Source organism: Erinaceus europaeus, chromosome 12 (genome assembly GCF_950295315.1).
Source record: "Erinaceus europaeus chromosome 12, mEriEur2.1, whole genome shotgun sequence".
Lineage (NCBI taxonomy): Eukaryota > Metazoa > Chordata > Mammalia > Eulipotyphla > Erinaceidae > Erinaceus > Erinaceus europaeus.
In genome coordinates, this window is record NC_080173.1 from 49,535,900 (window position 1) to 49,560,653 (window position 24,754).

Genomic DNA, 24,754 nt, shown 5'->3' on the forward strand with positions numbered 1-24,754 from the left:
ATCATTAAAGAGATTTTCTTTTCCCCACTGGGGAAAATTTACTTCTTGTGTCAAGGCTGGCAGTTTGTAGAACTCTAAGAATATGTACATTTCAGGGGAGTCAGGTTAAGCGTAGGTGGCGTAAAGCGCAAGGACCAGCATAAGGATCCCAGTTTGAGCCCCCGGCTCCCCACCTGCAGGGGAGTTGCTTCACAGGCGGTGAACCAGATCTGCAGGTGTCTATTTTTCTCTCCTCCTCTCTGAGCACTGCTTCGCTCTGGCCTAAGGGCCAGGGATTGACCTTCTAATCTGGAGTTTTAGGTATGTAAACAGGTACTTTTAACAATCTGAGCTATTTCCCTGGAGCTTTCCTTTTCTTTCATCATCATCATCATCATCATCATCATTATTTCCTTCCAGACAGAGATAAAGGGGGAGAGAAACAGTGAGAATTCGGAGCCAGGCTGGTTAAGCCCACATAGTACAAAGCATAAGGACCCTCACAAGGATCCAGATTTGACTTCCCGGCTCACTACCTGCAGGGAGGGGTCGCTTCAGAAATGATGATGCAGGTCTGCAGGTGTCTCTCTCTCCCCGTGTCTTCCCCATCCCTCTCAATTTCTCTCAGTCCGATCAATCAATCAATCAACAAAATATATATTATCACCAAAAATAATAATCCCAAAAACGGCTGCAGGAGCAATGGATTTGCAGTGCAGGCACTGAGCCCCAGGGATGATCCTGGAGGCAAAAGAAAAAAAGAGAGATAAACAGTGAGACGCAAAGAGACTAGTGCACTGAAACTTCCTCCAATGTGGTGGGGGCCAGGGTTTATTCTTGGCTGTGCACAGGCAAAAGTAGTGCATTATCCAAGTGAGCTTTTAAAAAAAATATTTATTTATTCCCTTTTTAAAAATTATCTTTATTTATTTATTGGACAGAAACAGCCAGAAATTGACAGGGAAGGGGGTGATAGGGAAAGAGGCAGAGAGACACCTGCAGCTCTGCCTCACCACTAGTGAAGCTTTCCCCCTGCAGGTGGGGACCCAGGGCTGGAACCTGGATCCTTACACACTGTAACCTGCGCTCAACCAGGTACGTACGCCACCACATGGCCCCATTTATTCCTTTTGTTGCCCTTGTTGTTTTATTGTTGTAATTATTGATGTCATTGTTGGATATGACAGACAGAAATGGAGAGGAGGGGAAGATAGAGAGGGGGAGAGAAAGACACCTGCAGGCCTGCTTCACGGCTTGTGAAGCGACTTCCCTGCAGGTGGGGAGCCGGGGCTCGAACCGGGATCCTTAAGCTGGTCCTTGCGCTTCGGCCACCTGCACTTAACCCACCGCGCTACCGCCTTACTTCTAGTTTTTTTTTTTTTAACTTTTAAAGTCTTAATAAATTTAAAAAAAATTTAATATCGATTTTCCCTTTTGTTGCCTTGTTTTATTGTAGTCACTACTGTTGTTTTTATTAATGTCGTCATTATTGGATAGGACAGAGAGAAATAGAGAGAGGAGGGGAAGACAGAGAGGAGAAGAGAAAGACACCTGCAGATCTGCTTCACCGCCTGTGAAGCGACTCCCCTGCACGTGGGGAGCCGGGGCTCGAACCAGAATCCTTGAACCAGTTTGCGCCATGTGTGCTTAACCATCTGTGCCCCGACCCCTTTTGGAGCAGTTTTAAGTTCACGACTAAACTCTGCAGAAAGTACAGAGCTCCTGTATGTCTCGTGCATGCCCTCCACCCCATGTATACTCTCTTGTCTTAAGGGCATATTTGTGGTCAGGGGTAGATAGCATAATGGTTATGTAAAGAGACTCTTATGTCTGAGGCTCTGAAGTCCTAGGTTCAATTCCCTGCACAACCATAAGCTAGAGTTCATCAATACTCTTGTAAAAAACGTAAAAAAATTGGGAGTCGGGTGGTAGCGCAGCCGGTAAAAGGCTGGTGGTGCAAAGTGCAAGGACCCGCATAAGGATCCTGGTTCGGGAGTCTGGCGGTAGCGCTGTGGATTAAGCGCATGTGGCGGAAAGAGTAAGGACCTGCATAAGGATCCTGGTTCAAGCCACCAGCTCCCCACCTGTAGGGGAGCCTCTTCACAGGCGGTGAAGCAGGTCTGTAGGTGTCTGTCTTTCTCTCCCCCTCTCTGTCTTCCCCTCCTCTCTCCATTTCTCTCTATCCTAACAACATCAATAGCAATAATAATAACTACAACAACAAATAACAACAAGAGCAACAAAAGGGACTCCCTGCGGTTAGTTTTTAATTGAGTTGTTTGTTTTCTTACAATTTAGTTTTTAAGAATTGAGTATTTTGGATAAGAGTCCTTTGTTAGATTTATCTTTTGCAAATATTTTCTCCTAGTTTGTGGTTTGTCTTTCTCTCTCATGATTTTACAACACTTAAAAAATGGAAAGGTTTGAGGAGTTGGGCAGTAGCACAGTGGGTTAAGTGCAGGTGGTGCAAAGCTCAAGAACCAGCGTAAGGATCCCGGTTTGAGCTCTTGGCCCCCCACCTGGCGTCTGTCTTTCTCTCCCCCTCTCCGTCTTCCCCTCCTCTATCGATTTTTCTCTGTCCTAGCTAATAATGACATCAGTAACAACAACAATAACAACAACAAGGGCAACAAAAGGGAATAAATAAATATTTTTTAAAAATGTAAAAGATTTTCTCTCAGTTTACTGGTCAAAGCCATGGAATAGATCTAACTCATGGGCAATAGTAACATTTCTGGAATATCATTAGAGTATAAATAAAATGTGAGAATCAGCTACCTACCAGGCCATAAAATAACATCTGCAAATTATATATTTTTGCCCTGTTTATAATGTAAGTGGCCCTCATTTTAAAAGACTAAAACTCATATACCTTACCCTAAGACAGTAAAATGGGGGGTGGGGGGGGAACAAGACTCAAGAGCTACTACCACCAAAAATGGTCTCCCAAGGAAATCCCACTTCTTTTTTTTTAACACCTTTTTTGAAATTAAATTTTATTTATTTATTCCCTTTTGTTGCCCTTGTTGTTTTATTGTTGTAGTTATTCTTTTGTTGTTGATGTTGGATAGGGCAGAGAGAAATGGAGAGAGGAGGGGAAGAAAGAGGGAGAAAGACAGACACCTGCAGACCTGCTTCACCGCTTGTGAAGTGACTCCCCTGCAGGTGGGGAGCCGGGGGCTCGAACCGGGATCCTTACACAGATCTTTGTGCTTTGCGCCACATGTGCTTAACCTGCTGCACTACCGCCCGACTCCCTTTTTTTTTTTTTAACACTTTTTAAAATTTAATTTATTTATTCCCTTTTGTTGCCCTTGTTTTATTGTTGTAGTTATTTTTTAAATATTTTATTTATTTATTATTGGATAGAGACAAGAGAGAAATTGAGAGAGGCGGGAGAGATAGAAAGGGGAAGAGACAGAGAGACACCTGCAGTCCTGCATCACCACTCGTGAAGTTTTGCCCCTGCAGGTGGGGACCAGGGGCTTGAACCTGGGTCCTTGTGCACTGTAATGTGTGCGCTTAATCAGGTGCACCACTGCCTGCCCCCCCCTTTAAATAATTTATTTATGGGTGTCGGGTGGTAGCACAGCGGGTTAAGTGCATGTGGCGCAAAGCACAAGGACCCGCATATAAGGATCCCGGTTCGAGCCCCCGGCTCCTCACCTGCAGGGGAGTCGCTTCACAGGCGGTGAAGCAGGTCTTCGGATATCTATCTCTGCCGTCTTCTCCTCCTTCTTCATTTCTCTCTGTCCTATCTGACAACGATGACATCAATGACAACAATAATAACTACAATAAAAACAAGGGCAGCAAAAGGGAATAAATAAATAAAAAAGAAATTATTTATTTATTGATTAATGAGAAAGACAGGAGGAGAGAGAAAGAACCAGACATCACTCTGGTACATGTGCTGAAAGGAATTGAACTGAGGACCTCATGCTTGAGAATCCAATGCTTTATCCACTGCGCCACCTCCCGGACCACGAAATCCCACTTCTTGACTGCTCAAAAATCAAAGCCAAAATAAGATCACCTTAAATACAATTTACAGATTACAAGAAAGGTGCAAAGCACAATCAACCTCAGCAATTAAACCAAGAAAGGTGATTAACTGAGATTAAAACACAGGTCTCACCAGAAGAGAAAACACTAAGCAGAACCTGGATGGGAGCTGGTGTACGGCACCAAAGGAAAAGACTGTGATGGGTGGGGGGGGAGAGTACAGGTCCTGGAAAAGGATGACAGAGGATCTAGTGGGGGTTGTATTGTTATGTGGAAAACTGAGATATGTCATGCATGTACAAACTATTGTATTTACTGTCGACTGTAAAACATTAATACCCCAATAAAGGAAAAAAAATCAATTAAAAAAAAACCACACAGGTCTCACCAGCACTGATAGAACAAGGTGTACCAACTCACATCTAAAAGATCAAAGCAACATGGTGATCTATTTAGGAGGTTTGGCTTTGAACTTCTTACAGAGGTGATCAAACATCTCTGAATATAGGACTAAACCACTTAAACATTTCTCTTAGTGTGATGAGAGGGCAAACATTTCAAAGGCTGTATAAAACCATGACTCTTTTGGAGGGGAGTAGAATTTGGCCAGGAACATGACTGTGAAGGTATTCAAAAGTCCAATTCCAGGGTGCAGGCAGTAGCAGCAGTGGGTTAAGTGCACATTGCATAAAGCCAAGGACAGAGAGTAAGGATCCCCTGTTGAGCCCCCCCCCACCTTGAGGGGGGTCACTTCAAAAGCAGTGAAGCAGGTCCACAGGTGTCCTTATTTCTTTCTTTTTAAAAAATATTTATTTATTTATTCCCTTTTTTTGTTTCCCTTGTTCTTTTATTGCTGTAGTTATTGTTGTTGTTACTGATATTGTCATTGTATAGGACAGACAGAAATGGAGAAAGGAGGGGAAGACAGAGAGGAGGAGAGAAAGATAGACACCTGCAGACCTGCTTCACCGCTTGTGAAGTGACACCCCTGCAGGTGGGGAGCTGGAGCTCGAACCCTGATATTTATGCCGGTCCTTGCGCTTTACGCCACCTGCGCTTAACCCACTGCACTTTACTGTCCAACTCCCTCTTTCTTTCTTCCTCTCTCTCTCTCTCTTTCTTTCTTTCACTTCCAGGGTTATCACTGGGACTCAGTGCCTGCACTACGAATCCACTGCACCTGGAGGCTTTTTTTTTCTTCCCCACTTTTGTTGCCTTTGTTATTGTTATTGCTGTTGGATAGGACAGAGAAAAATTGAGCGAAGAGGGGAAGACAGAGAGGGGGAGAGAAAGACAGACACCTGCACACCTGCCTCACCGCCTATGAAGCGACTCCCCTGCAGGTGCAGAGCAGGGGGCTCAAACCGAATCCTTGCATGGGTCTTTGCGCTTTGAGCTATGTGCGCTTAACCCGCTGCGGTACCTCGCCAACTCCACACTCTGAATTATTCCTTTTTTAAAAAACAGGATTTATTTATGTATTCATGAGAAAGTTAGGCAGAGAGAGAAAGAACCAGACATCACTCTGGTACATGTGCTGCCGGGGATTGAACTCGGGACCTCATGGTTGAGAATCAAGCGCTTTATTTATCCACTGGGCCACCTCCCGGACCACATGAATTCTTATTCTTAGCAGTAGAATACAAGCAGTTCTTGTTTTCCAATAATAGCATAATTATGTGAAATTAAAATAACACAACTTTCCTTTCCCTGAAAATTCCCAAGTGAAGGTTTACCTAAACCTGTTTAAGAATGACACTTACTTATTGCACCAAAGTAAAAGACTCTGGTGGGTGGGTGGGGAAAATACAGATCCAAGAAGGATGACAGAGGACCTAGTGGGGGTTGTATTGTTATATGGAAAACTGGGAAATGTTATGCATGTACAAACTATTGTATTTACTGTTGAATGTAAAACATTAATTCCCCAATAAAGAAATTTAAAAAAAAAAGAAGAATGACACTCATTAATCCAATGCACTCTGCTTTTTTAAACTGCTACTAGTTAAAAACATTAGGTAGACAGCACAGTGGTTATGTTAGAGAGCTGGGCAGTGATCTGGTTAAAAAATAAATAAGCGGTAGTAGTGCAATAGCGCAGCAGGTTAAGCGCACGTGGGGAGAAGCGCAAGGACCGGTGTAAGGATCCTGGGCCAAGCCCCTGGCTCCACACCTGTAGGGGAGTCACTTCACAATCAGTGAAGCAGGTCTGCAGGTGTCTATCTTTCTCTCCCTGTCTTTTCTCCATTTCTCTCTGTCCTGTCCGACGACATCAGTAACAATAACTACAACAATAAAAAAAAAACAAGGGCAACAAAAGGGAATGAATGAATAAATAAATAAATAAATAAGCAAGCAAGCAAGCAGGGGGTCAGGTGGTAGCACAGCAGGTTAAGCGCACGTGGCGCAAAGACCGGAGTAAGATCCTGGTTTGAGCCCCCTGGGGGTTGCTTCACAAGCAGTGAAACAGGTCTGCAGATATCTGTCTGTCTTTCCCTGTCTTCCCGTCCTCTCTCAATTTCTCTCTGTCCTATCCAACAACAACGATAAAACAACAAGGGCAACAAAAGGAAAAGAACAACAAAAAAAAAAGCAGCGGATTCATGGTGCAGGTACTGAACCCCAGCAATAACCCAGGAGGAAATAAAATAAAATAAAATAAAATAAAATAAAATGAATAAAATAAAATAGCAGCCCAAGAAGTGGTGTAGTGGGTGGCACATGAGGTCTCAAGTTTGAGCCCCAGCATCTCATGTGCCAACACACTGGTGTGTTCTCTCTCTCAACCTTGGCGGCGCACATGGCAAAGCAGGGCATTATCCAAGTGAGCTATTCCACTACCTCAAACAAATCAATAGTTTAAAAAAATCTGTTTCTCAGAAATCGGGCAGTAGCGCAAGGGGTTAAGCACAGGTGGCGCAAAGCTCAAGGACCGGTTAGAGCCCCCCAGCTCCCCACCTGCAGGGGAGTCTCTTCATAGGCGGTGAAGCAGGTCTGCAGGTGTCTATCTTTCTCTCCCCCTCTCTGTCTTCCCCTCCTCTCTCCATTTCTCTCTGTCCTATCCAACAACGACGACATCAGTAACAAGAACAATAATAACTACAACAATAAAACTAGGGCAACAAAAGGGAATAAATAAATAAATATTGAAAGGAGCCCGGTGGTGGCGCAGCGGTTAAGCGCACATAGAGCAAAGCGCAAAGACCAGCGTAAGGATCCCGGTTCAAGCCCCCCAGATTCCCACTTGTAAAGAGGTCCCATCAAAGGCAGTGAAGCAGGTCTGCAGGTGTCTATCTTCCTCTCCCCCTCTCTGTCTTCCCCTCCTCTCTCCATTTCTCTCTGTCCTATCCAACAACAACGACAGCAATAATAACAGTAATAACAATAATGATAAACAAGGGCAACAAAAGGGGATAAAAAGTTAAATTTATTTAAATAAATATAATGTCTTCGTTGTTGAATAGGACAGAAAGAAATGGAGAGAGGAGGGGAAGACAGAGGGGGAGAGAAAGACACCTGCAGACCTGCTTCACCACTTGTGAAGTGACTCCCCTGCAGGTGGGGAGCTGGGGACTCGAACTGGGATCCTTACACTGGTCCTTGACCTTTGCGCCACATGCGCTTAACCTGCTGCGCAACCTCCCGACTCCCGGAATAAATAAATATTTTAAAAATTAAAAAGAAAAAATACATATGACTGAGCCAGCAAAATAGCTCCCTTGAATAGTGTACTACTTTGCCTAGTGCCCAAGGTTCAAGGCCCTAGTCCCCATGCAGGTAACTCTCTCTCCCTCTTCCCTGTTTTTCCGTCTCTGTCCAATTAAAGAAAAAAAAAAAAACTAGCTTGGGGCGGTGGTGACACACCTGGTTCAAGCCCCTGCTCCCCACCTGCAAGGGAAAGCTTCCCAATTGGTATAGTAGGGCTGCAGGTGTCTCTCTGTCTCTTTCCCTCTCTATCCCCATCCCCCCCCTCCCCTCTTAACTTCTCTGTCTCTATCCAATGATAAATAAATAAAAAATAAATTTAAAAAATTACACTGAAGGAAACTTCGGTACAGTGGTCTCTCTCTCTCGTGATCTCTGCTTCTCTACCTCTAACAAAAAAAAATGTATATATATATATATATATATATATATATATATATATGTAATTAAATCTTCTCAGGCTAATTTCTCTAATAAAAATATGGATATACGTTCCAAAAATGCAGCTTTCCCTAATTCTTTTCTCTTATTCAAGGTCATTTTTTAATTAATTTTTATATTTATTTACTTATTTTCCTTTTTTGTTGCCCTTGTTAGTTTTTATTGTTGTTGTAGTTATTGTTGGATAGGACAGAGAGAAATGGAGAGAGGAGGGGAGGACAGAGAGGGGGAGAGAAAGATTGACACCTGCAGACCTGCTTCGCTGCTTGTAAAGTGACTCCCCTGCAGGTGGGGAGCCAGGGGCTCAAACCAGGATCCTTACACTGGTCCTTGTGCTTTGCGCCACCTGTGCTTAACCCGCTACACTACTGCCCAACTCCCATCCAAGGTTATTTTTTTAAAGCCCTAAAAAGATAAACTTAGAAGTCTATTTCTGTTCTATTTAATGTGGTAAATGCTAGGCATCACAGGTTATTTCCAGATATAAAGCAACCCAGGAGCCAAGTCCTCACTGAAAATGATAAAACAATGAACAATCTACCACTGTACCCAATTATAACACCCACAGGTGCAAAGAAGGCTTTCATAAAAACTTAAAAAGTAATGCAAAAGCAACTATAAATTAAATGTATGAAAATATTAAACAGAGATCAGGGAATAACCTCACCAAACATCACCTGACCTTGTCAATGGCAGTAAATCAGTGACGGTTCAAAATAGCGCCCTGGAAGACAGCCAGATCAACAATGAATGAGACAACGCTTTTTTTTTTTTCCATGACTCCACTCAGCGCAGAATCTGTCAAAATGGGTCAGGTGGCCAAAGAGGTGGTGCAGTGGATTAAACATTGGACCTGTAAACATGAGATCCTGAGTTTGATCCCAGCACTGCATTCGCCAGAATGTTGCTCTAGTTTGCTCTCCTTGTCCACCTCTTCCATAAATAAATTACATACACACACAAAAGGTTTCTAAAGAGCTGCTCACTTCACAATGCAAAGCAGCTGAGTGTCGGTGATAACAAGGCTTCTTCAGACTGTTTTACCTAATAATGGCCAGACATCCAAGAACTTCAAAGTAAGATACAACACTTCTTGGCCTCTACAACATTACTAAGACAGATAATATTTGGTTATTGACTACCAAGCCAGGATATCTGTAAAAATATTATTTCCAGCTGTTTTATAGACAAGCATCTTTCCTTTTCTTTTTTAAAAAATCTTATTAGTTTTATTTTTTTAATTTAATTTTTCTTTTATTATTTTATTTTATTTTATTTTATTCTCCCTTCTGTTGCCCTTGTTTTTCAATATCATTGTTGTTATTACTGTCGTTGTTGAATAGGACAGAGAAATGGAGAGGGGAGGGGAGACAGCGAGGGGAAGAGAAAGACAGACACCTGCAGACCTGCTTCACCGCCTGTGAGGCGACCCCCCTGCAGATGGGAGCTCGAACCTGGATTCTGATGCCGGTCCATGTGCTCTCCGCCATGTGCACTTAACCCTCTGTGCCACCGTCCAGATCCCTTCTTATTTATTATTATTTTTTAGCATCTTTTCTTAAAAATTTTTAATCACCTTTATTTTTTAAAAATATTTATTTCCTTTTGTTGCCCTTGTTTTATTGTTGTAGTTATGGTTGTTGTTGGATAGGACACAGAGAAATGGAGAGAGGAGGAGAAGACAGAGAGGGGGAGAGAAAGACAGACACCTGCAGACCTGCTTCACCACCTGTGAAGCGACTCCCCTGCAGATGGGGAACCAGGGGCTCGAACCAGGATCCTTATGCAGGTCCTTGCACTTTGTACCACCTGTGCTTAACCTGCTGTACTACTGTGTTATCTTTATTTTATTTATTGGATAGAGACAGCCAGAAATCTAGAGGGAAGGGGGTGATAGAGAGGGAGAGACAGAGAGACACCTGCGACACTGCTTCACCACTCGCAAAGCTTTCCCCCTGCAGGTGGGGACCGGGTGCTCGAACCTGGATCCTTGCTCACTGTAATATGGGAGCTCAACCAGGTGCGCCACCACCTGGCCCCTTGTTATTTTCTTAAAGATTATTTATTTCAGGGAGCCGGGTGGTGGCGCACCAAGTTAAGAACACACAGTATGAAGCATAAGCACTCGTGGAAGCCCCCGGCTCCCCACCTGCAGGGGGAAAGCTTTACAAGTGGTGAAGCAGGTCTGCAGGTGTCTTATCTTTCTATCTCCCCATCTTCCCCTCCCCTCTCAATTTCTCTCTTAAAAAAAAAAAAAAAAAGATTATTGTGGTCCGGGAGGTGGTGTAGTGATAAAGCTTTGGACTCTTAAGCATGAGGTCCTGAGTTCAATCCCTGGCAGCACATGTACCAGAGTGATGTCTGGTTCTTTCTCTCTCCTCCTATATTTCTCATAAATAAATAAAATCTTTAAAAAAAAAAAAGATTATTTCATATGAGATATAGGGTTTCACATGAGATAAAGTGCGGGGGGAGGGGGTGTGACAGAGAGACATCAGAGCATTCGGTACCAGGGATTCTGGTCTCAGGGATCAAATCTGCACTATTTCTCTCAGCCAGGGGTTTTCTTTTCTAGTGTAGGAATATATAATACGACAGTAGAATCTGTTCTTTCATGTCATCAAACTCAAAAACAAACACCAAATCACAGTACTTTAACACCTCCAAAAGTTATGCTGCATAAATCCAAGGAAGATAATTAGTACATGTTTTCTCAGCCTGACTCAATTTTTTTTGTCAAATGCAAAATTAACAGATTCCTGGATCTGATCAGAGAAATAATGCAGGAAGTGGCTCAATGTTCATAATCAGTATTATTCCTAACCCCACACACAGTCCAGGAACCAGTAAGTTCACTGAAGAATGGAACTGACTTAAAAAAAACAAACAAACAAAAAAAAACGGAGTTACACGAGGCCAAAGTTGTTATCAACAGTCAGCACCAGGGAAGAGTGGCATGAATCAGAGGAAGGACACATACTGTAATTTAGAAATTCAGCCCAAAGCTAGACAAATAAAGCACAGTCTGAATACAAAAATATAAGAGGAATCCTAGGAGTCTGGCAGAGAGACTGAAGATAGAAAAACAGGGTTTTAGAAGATCCCTCTGGGGGGCCAGGCGGTAGCGCAGCAGGTTAAGCGCACACCGCACGAAGCCCAATGACCGCCCCTGGCTCCCCACTTCACAAGTGGTGAAGCAGGTCTGCAGGTGTCTTTCTCTCCCGCTCCCTGTCTCCCCCTCCTTTCTCCATTTCTCTCTGTCCTATCCAACAACAATAACAGGGCAGAGGATTATGCAAACAGACTCTCATGCCTGAGGCTCCAAAATCCCAGGTTCAATCCCCTGCACCACCACAAGCCAGAGCAGAGCAGTGCTCTGGTAAAAAACAAACAAACAAAAAATAACGATAAACAACAAGGGCAACAAAAGAGGGAAAAAAAAAAAGATCCCTCTGAAACAAGGATTTCCCAAGACATATCCAAGGGCCTTTGTTTAAAACACAAACACACAAAAAGATTCCTTTGTTCAAATCAGAGATTTTTCTAGATTTGAGAATCTGTGTATTTAACAGCACCTTCGATGATACTTGGTGCTTTTCCTTCCTCTTTATGGGTGGGGGAGCTAGTGGATTACAGTACTGTTGCTGACACATGCGTACAATCCCCCATGTTCCTGTGACAAATCTATTAAAAAAAATAGCCACAACAGGGCCCAGTCAGTGGCACGCAGGGTTGAACACACAAAGCACTGGGTTTGGTGCTTGCTCCCCACCTGCAGGGGTAGTAGTGAAGCACTGAAGCTGTGCTGCCTGTGTGTTCTATAGCTGCTCCCTCTCTCAATTTTTCTGCCCTATTAAATAATATGGGGGTGGGGGGCAATGGCTGCCAGGAGTATGGATTAGTAGTGCTGGCACCAGGCCCCATCTACAATCCTGATGGATGGTGGCAAATAGCATAACAGTTATGCAAAGAGGCTGAGGCCTGAGGCTCCAAAGCCCCAGGTTCAATCCCCTGTATCATCATTAGCCAGAACTGATCAGTGTTGTCTTAATCCAAAACAAATAAATAAAAAATAAAAATACCAACAAACTTCATGAAATCATTACTGAAAACTAGAAGATCACAAAATAAGGCTTAAAGTTTCCCAAAGAAATATGATCTCCAGGGGCTGGTGGTCATACACCCAACTGACTGCACGTTACACTACAAAAGTACCTGGGTTCAAGCCCTTGGTCCCCACCCACAGGAGGAAAGCTTGCAAGTGTCTTTCTCTCTCTACCTCTCCCTTTCAAGTTCTCTGTTTCTATCCAATTAAATACATACATACACACACACACACATACACACACACACATACACACACACACACAATCTCCAACGTAACATTTTACATCTAGTTAAAACTACCAACCAGTATGCGGGCAGAAAAGAGATGATGGAACAACAATAATAATAACTACAACAATAAAGCAACAAGGGCAACAAAAGGGGATAGATAAATTAAAAAGAAAAGTGGTGCACCCGGTTAAGAACACATAATACTGCTCATAAGGATCCATGCAAGGATCCAGCTTCAAGCCCTCGGCTCCCCTCCTGCAGGGGGGATGTTTCACAAGCAAGTCTGCAGGTGTCTGTCTTTCTCTCCTCCTCTCCGTCTTCCCCATCTCCCTCAATTTCTCTCTGTCCTATCCAACAACAATAACAACAATGGGGGAAAAATATGGCCTCTAAGAGCAGTAGATTAGTAGAGGCCACAACCAGCCCCAGCAGTAATCCTGGAGGCAAAATTAAAAAATAACAGGGGGGAGGTGGTGGCACACCTTGTTGAACACACGTTACAGTGTGCAAGGCCCCAGGTTCAAGCCCCCAGTCCCTACCTGCAGGAAAGCTTCATGAATGCTGAAGCAGGTCTGGGAGGTATCTGTGTCTCTCTCTCTTCCTATCTCCCCCTTCCTTCTAGATATCTGTCTGTTGCTATCAAATAAAGATAATTTAAAACAAAAATTTTTTTCCCTCCAAAATTATTGCTGGAGCTCGGTGCCTGCACTACAAATCCACTGCTCCTGGAGGCTATTTTTTTCCTTTTGTTGACCTTGCTGTTTATCATTGTTGTAGTTATTGCTGTTGGATAGGACAGAGAGAAATTGAGAAAGGAAGGAATGAATGTCAAAGAAGGGGAGAGACACCTAGGGCAGACCTGCTTCACCGCGTGAAGCAACCCCCTTACAGGTGGGAGCTGGGGATTCAAACGATTCCTTACGCCAGTCCTTGGGCTTCACACCATGTGTGCTTAACACACTTGAGTTACCACCCAGTCCCTAAAAATTAAAAAAAAATATATATATATATTTGTCGTCTGGGAGGTGGTACAGTAGATAAAGCATTGGATTTTCAAGCATGAGGTCCAGAGTTCAATCCCTGGCAGCACATGTACAAGAGAGATGTCTGGTTCTTTCTCTCTCTCCTTCTATCTTCATGAATAAATAAATAAATAAAATCGTTAAAAAAAAATTATTTATGGGGAGTCGGGCTGTAGCGCAGCGGGTTAAGGGCAGGTGGCACATAGCACAAGGACAGGCATAAGGATCCAGGTTCGAACCCCGGCTCCCCACCTGCAGGGGAGTCGCTTCACAGGCGGTGAAGCAGGTCTGCAGGTGTCTATCTTTCTCTCCTCCTCTCTGTCTTCCCCTCCTCTCTCCATTTCTCTCTGTCCTATCCAACAACGACAACAACAATAATAGCTACAACAATAAAACAACAAGGGCAACAAAAGGGAATAAATAAATAAATATTTAAATATATATATATATAATTATTTATTTATTTATTCCCTTTTATTGCGCTTGTTTTATTGTAGTAGTTATTATTGTTGTTATTGATGTCATTGTTGTTGGATAGGACAGAGAGAAATGGAGAGGGGAGGGGAAGACAGAGGGGGAGAGAAAGATAGACACCCGAAGACCTGCTTCACTGCATGTGAAGCAATTCCCCTGCGGGTGGGGAGCTGGGGGCTTGAACCGGGGTCCTTTTGCTGGTCCTTGCTCTTTGCACCACCTGCACTTAACCTGCTGCACTACCAATTGAACATAGCGCCGCTATGTTCCATCGCTGGGGAGCCAGAGACGACCTGAATTGCCCCTGCGGCTACAGACAGACTATAACCCACATAGTCAATGACTGCCACCTCTCCAGATTCAAAGGACGTCTTGAAACTTTACATCAGGCTCAACCTGACGCTGTTGACTGGCTACGGAAGAAGGGCAAACACTAGAAGAAGAAGAAGAACCAATTGACTCTATAAAAAAAAAAAAAAATTAAGTTGGCCTAAAGGCCTTCTTAACAACAAAGTAAATCACTAAATAAATAAATAAATAACAGTAAATAAAAAATAAATCTTAAAGAAAAGTTAAACAGATACTCCATAAAGTGTATATCCAGACCTCACATGGAAAAGTGTCAAGTCGAGGGCAGGGGTAGCCTAATGGTTTGCATAGCCTAATGGTTATGCAAACAGACTCTCATGCCTGAGGCTCTGAAGTCCCAGGTTCAATCCCCAGAGCCAGAGTTGAGCAGCGCTCTGAAGTCCCAGAGCCAGAGCTGAGCAGTGCTCTGGTAAAAAAAAAAAAAAGTGTCAAGCTGGGGGTCGGTGGTGGCACACTGGGTTATACGCACATAGTATAAAGTGCTAGGACCTGTGCAAGGATCCCAGTTCAAGCCCCCCAGCTCCCTACCTGCAGAGGGGTCATTTTACAAGCAACAAGGTGTCTCCCCCATCTCCCCTTCCCCTCTCAATTTCTTTGTTCTATTCAATTAAAAAAAATGAAAAAATGAGAAGTGTGAAGCCTCATTGCAAAGATTACATATTATGTTCCAATTCACTACTGACAAATAAGAAAGCTGTGACTTTCACTGTTGAACAGTCGTCTCTTTCTTTAATATCCTTATGCCATCAGAAATACAAATTCTCCTTGCAGAAAAGCTATAAAAATTTGCACACTTTCAATCCTTGATTGCAAGTGATCAGCTGCAAAATCAAGAATCTACTTTTAAGTTTTAGGAATAAAGAAACTTACATAATTACAGAAAAAAACACACTAAATCAGGGCTGGGAGACAGCATAATGGTGAAGCAAAATAACTTTTATGTCTGAAGCCACAAAGGTTCCAGGTTTAATCACCAACATCACAAGAAGTGAGCAGCTCTGGTCTTTGTCTCTTTGTTTCTCTCCTTAAAATAAATAAATAAAGTGAAAATGAAATCCTTTCGAAATTTTAAAAAGATACTAAATAAAATAGGATGATCTAAACTTTGAGGAAGAATAATGATTTCTGGGGCATGATGGAAAGAATCCAGGTTGGAGGAGAGTATCTTGCAGATACCTATAAGGTTGTAGATCAGAGGTGGTACCTATGTATCAACAACTATACTCTAAGCCATTAACTCTCCAAGAAAATGAGAAAAAAGAGAGGAAGAAAATATACTGATTTCTTAACAAAATACATATATACTCAGATTTTTAAAAATGCTTTCAAGGACTGGGGAAACAGCATACAAGTGATGCAAACAACTTTGAAGCCTGAGGCTCTGAGCTCAAAGAAAGTGATTTCTTATCTTCAAGCTATAATGGTCCTTGGTAAATGGATTCATTTGCATGTCTAACTGTTTCTAACAAAACTTAGGTCTTATATTAAGAAGCAGGTCTACAGATAACTATCTTTCTCTCTCCCCATCTCCCCTCCTCTCAATTTCTCTCTGTATTATCCAATAAAATGGAAAAAATGGTCACCAGGAGGAGTGGATCCGTTGAGCCAGCACCTAGCCCCAACGATAACCCTGGAGGCAAAATAAAGATATAAAGCCTGCGGGGGTCGAGCGGTAGCACAGCGGGTTAAGCGCACAGGGTGCAAAGCGCAAGAACCAGCAGAAGTATCCTGGTTTGAGCCCACAGCTCCCCACCTGCAGGGAGGTCGCTTCACAGGCGGTGAAGCAGGTCTGCAGGTGTCTATCTATCTTTCTCTCCCTCTCTGTCTCCCCTCCTCTCTTGATTTCTCTCTATCCCATCCAACATAGACAGCAATAACAAAGAACAAACAACTATAAACAACAAGGGCAACAAAATGGGAAAAATGGCCTCCAGATCAGTGGATTAGTAGTGCAGTCACTGAGCCCCAGCAAGAACCCTGGAGGCAGAAAAACAAATAAATAAAAGATATAAGGCGTGGGGGCTAGGGAGGTAGCTCAGTGGTAAAGAGTATGCTTCCCAGCATTCAAAGGAAAGAAGGATGAGGGAGAGAGACAGAGCCAGCAAGGTGTCCCTCTTGGGATGCCTACTTTGTCATGCATATGACCCCATAAAAGGTGGAAAGCTTCACTGTTATGTAGTCTTTCTCTCCTTTCCCACCATGTCAGTTGGTGTCTTTACATCTGAAAAAAAACCAACCCAGAATAATGAAGTCCAGTAATAACATGCACACATACAAAGAGATAGTACATCATGAGTCAGACTAATGCTTTGGTTCTCTCTTCTAATATATAAATTACACACACACACACACACACACACACACACACACACACACACACACACACTTTATCCAGGGAACTTCTTATAGAAAACGTATTGATACCGGGGCCAGGTGGTGGCACACCTGGTTAAACACACACATTACAGTGTATAAGGGCCCAGGTTCAAGCCCCTGGTCTCTACCTGCAGGGGGAGAGCTTCATAAGTGGTGAAGAAAGACTACTGGTGTCTCTTTCCCTCTGCATCCTCCCTCCCCTCTCAAATTCTCTATCAATAATAAGTAAATAAAAATTAAAATGAAAAAAGAAAACAAACTAATATCTAAGTATCAAACTTCTTTATGACACTGATGCTTTCAATTCCAATTCTGATAAACTAGCAACTGTGGAAAGAACTTATGGGTGAAAAAAGTCTCTACATTAATGGCTGAGCTAAATATGCTATCTAGCTGCGGTGTTTTTTGTTTGTTTTTTTAAGAGCCTGAGCCTGTTGAAGCCTTGCCTACTACCTTTATGTTTCTCTTTTATTTATTTTTTATTTTTTGCCTCCAGGGTTATTGCTGGGGCTCAGTGCCTGCACTACAGATCCACTGCTCCTGGAGGATGGATAGGATGTGAGAAATGGAGAGAGGAGAGGAAAAGAGAGATGAGAGAAAGACAACTGCAGACCTGCTTCACTGCTTGTGATGTGACTCCCCCTGCAGGTGGGGAGCTGGGGGCTCAAACCAGGATTCTCACGCAGGTCCTCGCACTTTGCGCCATGTGCACTTAACCCACTGAACTACCACCCAGTCTTCACCTTTATGCTTCTTAATCTGCAAGCTCCAAGCTTGTCATGCCAGAACTCCCTTCACTTCCTCAAAATAATCATATTCCCTCTCTCCTCAAGCTTCCCTTCAGCCCTACCTCCAACTATAGTCATTTACACTCATTTTTAGCTTTCAACCTTACAGTCTACTCCTCAGAAGCCTTCCTTGTCTTCCCTCCTTGCCAGTCAACCTAAGTTAGGCTTCCCAGTCGCTGTGTCTCCACAGCATTTACAACAACAGTAATTATCTGTTTAGTGGATATCTTCCCAAAGTATCTCTAACATCTACTGAATAGTAATGTTTGGTACACCATAATAAGAGTTCAAAATTTTTTGTCGGGGGCTAGGTGGTAGTGCATTGTATTAAGGACCAGCATAAGGTTCTTGGTTTGAGACCCAGCTCCCCACCTGCAGGAGGGTCGCTTCACAAGCCATGAAGCAGTTCTTCAGTTGTCCATCTTGCTCTTCCCCTCTCTATGTTCCCTTCCTCTATGGATTTCTCTCTGTCCTATCCAACATCAGCAATAACAACAATAACAATAAACAACAACAAGGGTAACAAGAGCAACAAAATGGGAAAAATGGCCTCTAGGAGCAGTAGATTCATAATGCAGGCACCAAGCCCCAGTAATGACCCTGGAGGTACAAAAAAATGAACAAACCCAGGTGTCCAACAACAGATGAGTGGCTGAGCAAGCTGTGGTATATATACACAATGGAATACTACTCAAGCTATAAAAAATGGTGACTTCACCGTTTTCAGCCGATCTTGGATGGACCTTGAAAAATTCATGTTAAGTGAAATAAGTCAGAAACAGAAGGATGAATATGGGATGATCTCACTCTCAGGCAGAAGTTGAAATACAAGATCAAAAGAAAAAAAAAAAAAAAAACACAAGTAGAACCTGAAATGGAATTGATGTATCGCACCAAAGTAAAAGACTCTGGGGTAGGGGTGGGTGGGTGGGGAGAATACAGGTCCAAGAAGGATGACAGAGGACCTAGTGGGGGTTGTATTGTTAAATAGGAAACTGAGAAATGTTATGCATGTACAAACTATTGTATTTACTGTTGAATGTAAAACATTAATTCCCCAATAAAGAAATTTAAAAAATGAGCAAGAGAGTCAGAAAAACACCATTCTGTTCATGTTTTACTGGACAGATAAAATTACAAGCAGTGAAACAGGTCTACACATGTCTGTCATCTCTCCCTATATCCCCTCCTCTCTCAATTTCTCTGTTTCATCCAATACAATGGAAAAAAAAAAAAAGGAAGAGGGTGTGTGTAGACAGCATAATAGTTCATGCAAAGAGACTCTCATGCCTGAAGCTCCAAACTCCCAGATTCAATCCTCTGTACCACCATAAGCCAGAGCTGAGCAGTGCTCTGGTTTAAAAAAAAAAAAAAAAAAAAAAGGGTGGTCCTCGAGGTGGCACAGTAGATAAAACATTGAACTTTTGGGAGTCGGGCGGTAGCACAGCGGGTTAAGCACACATAGCGCAAAGCACAAGGACCTGCATAAGGATCCTGGTTCGAGCTCTCAGCTCCCCACCTGCAGGGGAGTCGCTTCACAGGTGGTGAAGCAGGTCTGCAGGTGTCTATCTTTCTCCCCTCCTCTCTGTATTCCCCATCTCTCTCCATTTCTCTCTGTCCTATCCAGCAACGACGACATCAATAACAACAACAACAATGAAAAACAAGGGCAACGAAACGGAAAATAAATATATAAAAAAACATTTAAAAAGAAAACTGGACTTTCAAGCACGAGGTTCTGAGTTCAACCCCTGGCAGCACATGTACCAGAGTGATATCTGGTTCTTTTTCTCTCTCTTTTCTTTCTCATTAATAAAACATTTTTTTTTAAAAAAAGGGGAAAAAAAGGTGGTTTGGGAGGTGGTACAGTGGATAAAGCACTAGATTCTCAACTGGATGAAGTTCAGGTTCAATCCCCAGCAGCACATGTACCAAAGTCATGTCTGGTTCTCTCTCTTTCCTATCTTTCTCATGAATAAATAATTTCTTTAAAACAAAAAAGAAAGAAAAGGAAAAAAATGGCCACTGGGAGAGGTGGGTTTACAGTGAGTCCCAGCAATAACCCTGGAGAAAAAAAAAAACTAAATTAAAAATGTTTTAATATTTTTATTGGGGGATTAATGGATTAAATAGTTGTTGGTTTATGTGTAAAATTTCTGTTTTCTGCAAAACACTCTCATCACCAGGCTAGTTCTTCCTCTGCCATCATGCACAAGGACTTGAAGGACTCCCTCCCCCCAAACAAAAACTTTAATGCAGATAGTGGTACCACAGAGATAGTTCACTGGGCAGGGTGCAAGCCCTGGGCTTTCAAAGCTAGACAAAAGAGGTGTGCTGGTGGTATAATGGTGAGCATAGTTACCTTCCAAAATTAGGTAAAGAAGAGCTGGGAGAATGAAGAAGTTAGCCTGAGGGGCTGGGCAGTGGTACACCCAGTTAAGTGTACATTGTAGGAAGTACAAGGATCCCAGTTCGAGGCCCCAGCTCCCCACCTGCAACGGGTATATTCATGGCAGTGAAGCAAGTCTGCAGGTGTCTTTCTCTCTCCCCCTCCTCTCTCAATTTCTCTGTCCTATCCAATAAAATGGAAAAAATGGCCACCAGGAGCACTGGATTTGTAGTACCAGCACTGAGCCCCAACAATAACCCTGGAACAAAAAAAAAAGAAGTTATCCTGGAGTGAATTTGGTACACACCGCCCTCCACCAAAAAAAAAAAAAAAAAAAAGCTTGACAGGCAATGATTTTGCATTTAATCACTGGATGAATAAGAAACAGCTTAATTCAGAAACAAGGAGTGTAAGATCACTCAGTATAGAGCACTGCCTCTATTTCTTTCCTTGCCAAACAGCTCTGAGGAGGTGCCAATGGACCTCACTTTGATATGGAATACCCCCATCTACCCTAATTCAGGGCATATCCCTCAAGAGACAGTCAGTCAATAGGAACTCTGCCAATTCTGCTTGGGAGTTGTGTGAAAAACAATAGCAACAAGAGCCCACTTTGAGAAGGGGATCAACAATCACACTCAAGAAAAAAAGAAGTTATTTGGCAAAGGGATGCATGCTGCCAAAACCGTTAGTCACAGCTTCAAGGTCCCAGTTTGTAACTCTGCAACTATTCTTTGCTTTGACAGAGTCCATTCTCTGGTCCAGGAAACCCAGTTAAGCTTCTGTCACCCTCCCCATTTGAGGCAGTAAAAAATCCTTTCAATTTGGTGGTATCATACTGTGACACAGACAAGATGTCCACCAGAGACTAGAGAGGAGGGGGGAATGTGTACTTTGCTGTTTTCCACTTAGCAATGGCTCAAGTGAAGCAGTGGAAGAACAGGAAATCACTATGCAGAAGAAGCAGGCTATGCCGAAAGTCTACCCACAATTCTGAGCCTGAACTTATTTCAAAAGTTATTTCTTTCTGTCATTATTAAAATTTCACAAATCTGGGCTGCTTTACCAAATAGAAAGAGACAGAGAGATGTGGCACAATGGACTAGGATGACTGGGGAGATACTGCAGTGACTATGCAAAAGACTTTCATGCCTGTGAAAACCTGGGTTTGAGGTCCCAGGTTCAATCCCTGGCAGCAGCATAATTCAGAGCTGAGCAACACTCTGGAAAAAAGTTAAATAGTGGTCCAGGAGGTGATGCAGTGGATAGGGCATTGGATTCTCAAGTATGAGGTCCTGAGTTTGATCCCCAGCAGCACATGTACCAGAGTGATGTCTGTTTTTTTTTTCCTCTCTCCCCTCCGATCTTTCTTATTAATAAATAAAATCTTTTTTAAAAAAGTTAAATAAATAAATGTAAACATATTTACCCTCATATGTCAGCAACTGTACTGTAAACCATTATGCCTGCCTCTAATAAAGTGATGCCAAAAAAAAAAAAAGCTTAACAATCAAGCATGAGTTAGGTGTGCACTCTACTGGCTGTCACCACCTGATCCCATGTCTACACTTCAATTTTCAGCCCTTTCTGAGCTTACAAAGAATATAGTTTGCCAAAGCAGCATGACTAGCAATGGCTTATATGTAATATTTTTATGTTTTATTTATTTATTCCTTTTTGTTGTCCTTGTTTTATTGTTGTTAATTATTATTGTTATCCTTGTTGTTGGATAGGACAGAGAAATGGAGAGAGGAGGGGAAGACAGAGGGGGAGAGAAAGATAGACACCTGCAGATCTGCTTCACCTCCTGTGAAGCGACTCCCCTGCAGGTGGGGAGCCGGGGGGGGGGGGGGGGGGGGGGCGGCTCGAACCAGGATCCTTACACCAGTCCTTGCACTTTCCGCCACGTGCTAAGGCTTAACCCACTGTGCTACTGCCCAACTCCCTGGCTTATATATTTAAAAATTACTTCAGAGTTATAGGAAAACAGACTCAAATACACCAGGTTACCTTTTTAATCAGAGTTCTGGAAGTCAAGAAAGAACTTTTGATGGGCCAGGTGGTGGCACACCTGGTTAAGCACATACACTGCAGTGCACACGGACATGGGTTCAAGTCCCTGTTCCCACCTGCAGGGGGAAGAGCTTCATGAGTGGTAAAGCAGGGCTGCAGGCGTCTGTCTCTTTCCCTCTCTATCTTTCCATCCTTTCGCAATTCCTGTCTCTATCTAATAATAAATAAATTTTAAAAAAAGAACATCTGACAATTTTATCTTCAAGAAGAACAGGATTCCTCTCTTCCCTTATTCTTGTAAAGATATACTTATTTTTATGAATAAGAGAGACACTAGAACACTGCTATATCATATATAACATCAGAGAACATCCAACTATGACACTATCTCCCCAGACAATAACCTGGGTCCACCTACATATTAGATGTCAGGCTCTGGCAAAAACTAGCCAAGTTACAGGCCCCTTGAAATATACCTAAAATAGACCTACGAGCTTTTTCCAAAATGGAGACCCTAAATCTCCAACTGCAATATTCTTGCCTTTAGGTTCACGATTAGTCAACAATTTGTTCTGCTTTATATCTTTAACTCCTTTTCAGTCACCAGCATCCAGATATCACGGTGCCAACCTGACTTCCCTGGACAGACAACCCCATCATGTCCTGGAGCCCCACCTCCCCAGATCCCCGCCCCACCAGGGAAAGAGACAGGCTGGGAGTATGAATCGACCTGCCACAATGTCCATGTTCAGGAGAAACAATTACAAAAGCCAGACCTTCCACCTTCTGTACCCCATAATGATCCTGGGTCCATACTCCCTGAGGGATAAAGAATAGGAAAGCTAGGGGGCTGGGTGGTAGCGCAGCAGATTAAACGCACATGGCACAAAGCACAAGAGCCAGCATAAGGATCCCGGTTCAAGCCCCAGCTCCCCACCTGCAGGGGGTGGGGGTCACTTCACAAGCGGGGAAGCAGGTCTGCAGGTGTCTATCTTTCTCTCCTCCTCTCTCGATTTCTCTGTCCTATCCAACAACAACAGATATGACAACAATAACTACAATAAGGGCAACAAAAGGGAAAAACAGCCTCCAAGACCAGTGGATTCATAGTGCAGGCACCCAGCCCTAGCAATAACCCTGAAGGAAAACAAAAATAGGGAAGCTATCAAGGGAGGGGATTAGATATGCAGCTCCGGGGGGTGGGTGCTATGTAGATATGCACCTCTTATCCTATAGTCTTGTCAATATTCCCATTTTATAAATAAAAATAATATCAGAGAACAAGTCTGGGTCTCCACTCATGCAAGTCTTGTGCTCTCAGGATGGCCTCTCTTCCCTTCTAAAGAAAGAAGCTCTTGGGAGTCAGGCGGTAGCACAGCGGGTTAAGCGCAGGTGGTGCAAAGTGCAAGGACCGGGGTAAGGATCCTGGTTCAAACCCCTGGCTCCCCACCTGCAGGGGAGTCACTTCACAAGTGATGAAGCAGATCTGGAGGTGTCTATCTTTCTCTCCCCCCCTCTGTCTTTCCCTCCTCTCTCCATTTCTCTCTGTCCTATCCAACAATGACAACATAAATAAGAACAACAATAATAACTACAACAATAAAAGAACAAGGGCAACAAAATGGAATAAATAAAAAAAAAAGAATTCATCTTAAAAAAAAGAAAGAGCCTCCACACATATGGACATCTAGTCTTTGACAAAGGGGCCCAGACAAATGGGGAAAGGAGAGAGGAGGAGAAGACAGAGAGGGGAAGAGAAAGACAGACACCTGTAGACCTGCTTCACCACCTATGAAGTGACTCCCCGCAGGTGGGGAGCTGGGGGCTCGAACTGGGATCCTTCTACCGGTCCCTGTGCTTTGTGCCACGTGTACCTAACCCGCTGCGCTACAGCCTGACTCCCACCTTCCCCTTTATTATTTTTTTAATTTTTAAAAAATATTTATTTTCCCTTTTTTTGCCCTTGTTGTTTTTATTGTTGCAGTTATTATTGTTATTGATGTCGTTGTAGTTGGATAGGACAGAGAGAAATGGAGAGGGGAAGACAGAGAGGGGGAGAGAAAGACACCTGCAGGCCTGCTTCACCGCTTGTGAAGCAAAACCCTGCAGGTGGGGAGCCGGGGGCTTGAACCAGGATCCTTATGCTGGTCCTTGTGCTTTGCGCCACGTGCACTTAACCCGCTGCGCTACTGCCCGACTCCCCACCTTCCCCTTTCAAATGCATTCTGTTGCTGTGCTGACATCATATAACTTATCAACACCAACTATAAGGTCAACCCTAGTCTGATACCAAGTGTGAGAGAAATGCCAAATTTTTTTTTTAATATTTATTTTATTTATTTATTCCCTTTTGCTGCCCTTGTTGTTTTATTGTTGTAGTTATTGATGTCATTGTTGGATAGGACAGAGAGAAATGGAGAGAGGAGGGGAAGACAGAGAGGAGGAGAGAAAGATAGACACCTGCAGACCCGCTTCACCGCCTGTGAAGTGACTCCCCTGCAGGTGGGGAGCGGGGGTTCGAACCGGGATCCTTATGCCGGTCCTTGTGCTTTGCCCCACCTGCGCTTAACCCGCTGCGCTACAGCCCGACTCCCGAAATGCCAAATTTTTAAGGAACACTCCATCCTCTTCTTCAAAAACTTTTTTTTGTTTTGTTTTTTTACTAACACAAGAATGAAGAAAAGGAGAAAGAACCAGAGCATTACCCTGGCACATGCAATGCCAGGAAGCAAACTCAGGATTTCATTCTTTTAAACCCAATGCTCTTGCCACCAGGCCACCTCGCCAGTCACTATGGAACATTTCTTTTATTTATTTATTGCCTTTTGTTGTCCTTGTTGTTTTGTTGTTGTGGC

General features: G+C 43.2%; 1 protein-coding gene across 3 annotated transcripts in view; it reads right to left on the bottom strand.

The window, feature by feature from the left end:
- The window catches only part of WIPF2 (WAS/WASL interacting protein family member 2), a 57,942-nt gene that overhangs the window by 28,134 nt on the left and 5,054 nt on the right, over nt 1-24,754 (bottom strand). The window contains exon 1 of one of the 3 annotated variants that reach the window (XM_016191686.2): nt 3,646-3,760. The exons of the other annotated variants lie outside the window; for them this stretch is intronic. The gene's annotated coding sequence lies outside the window, so the exon portion shown is untranslated. Of the gene's footprint in view, nt 1-3,645; nt 3,761-24,754 lie in introns of those variants that run through there. 3 annotated transcript variants of the gene reach the window in all.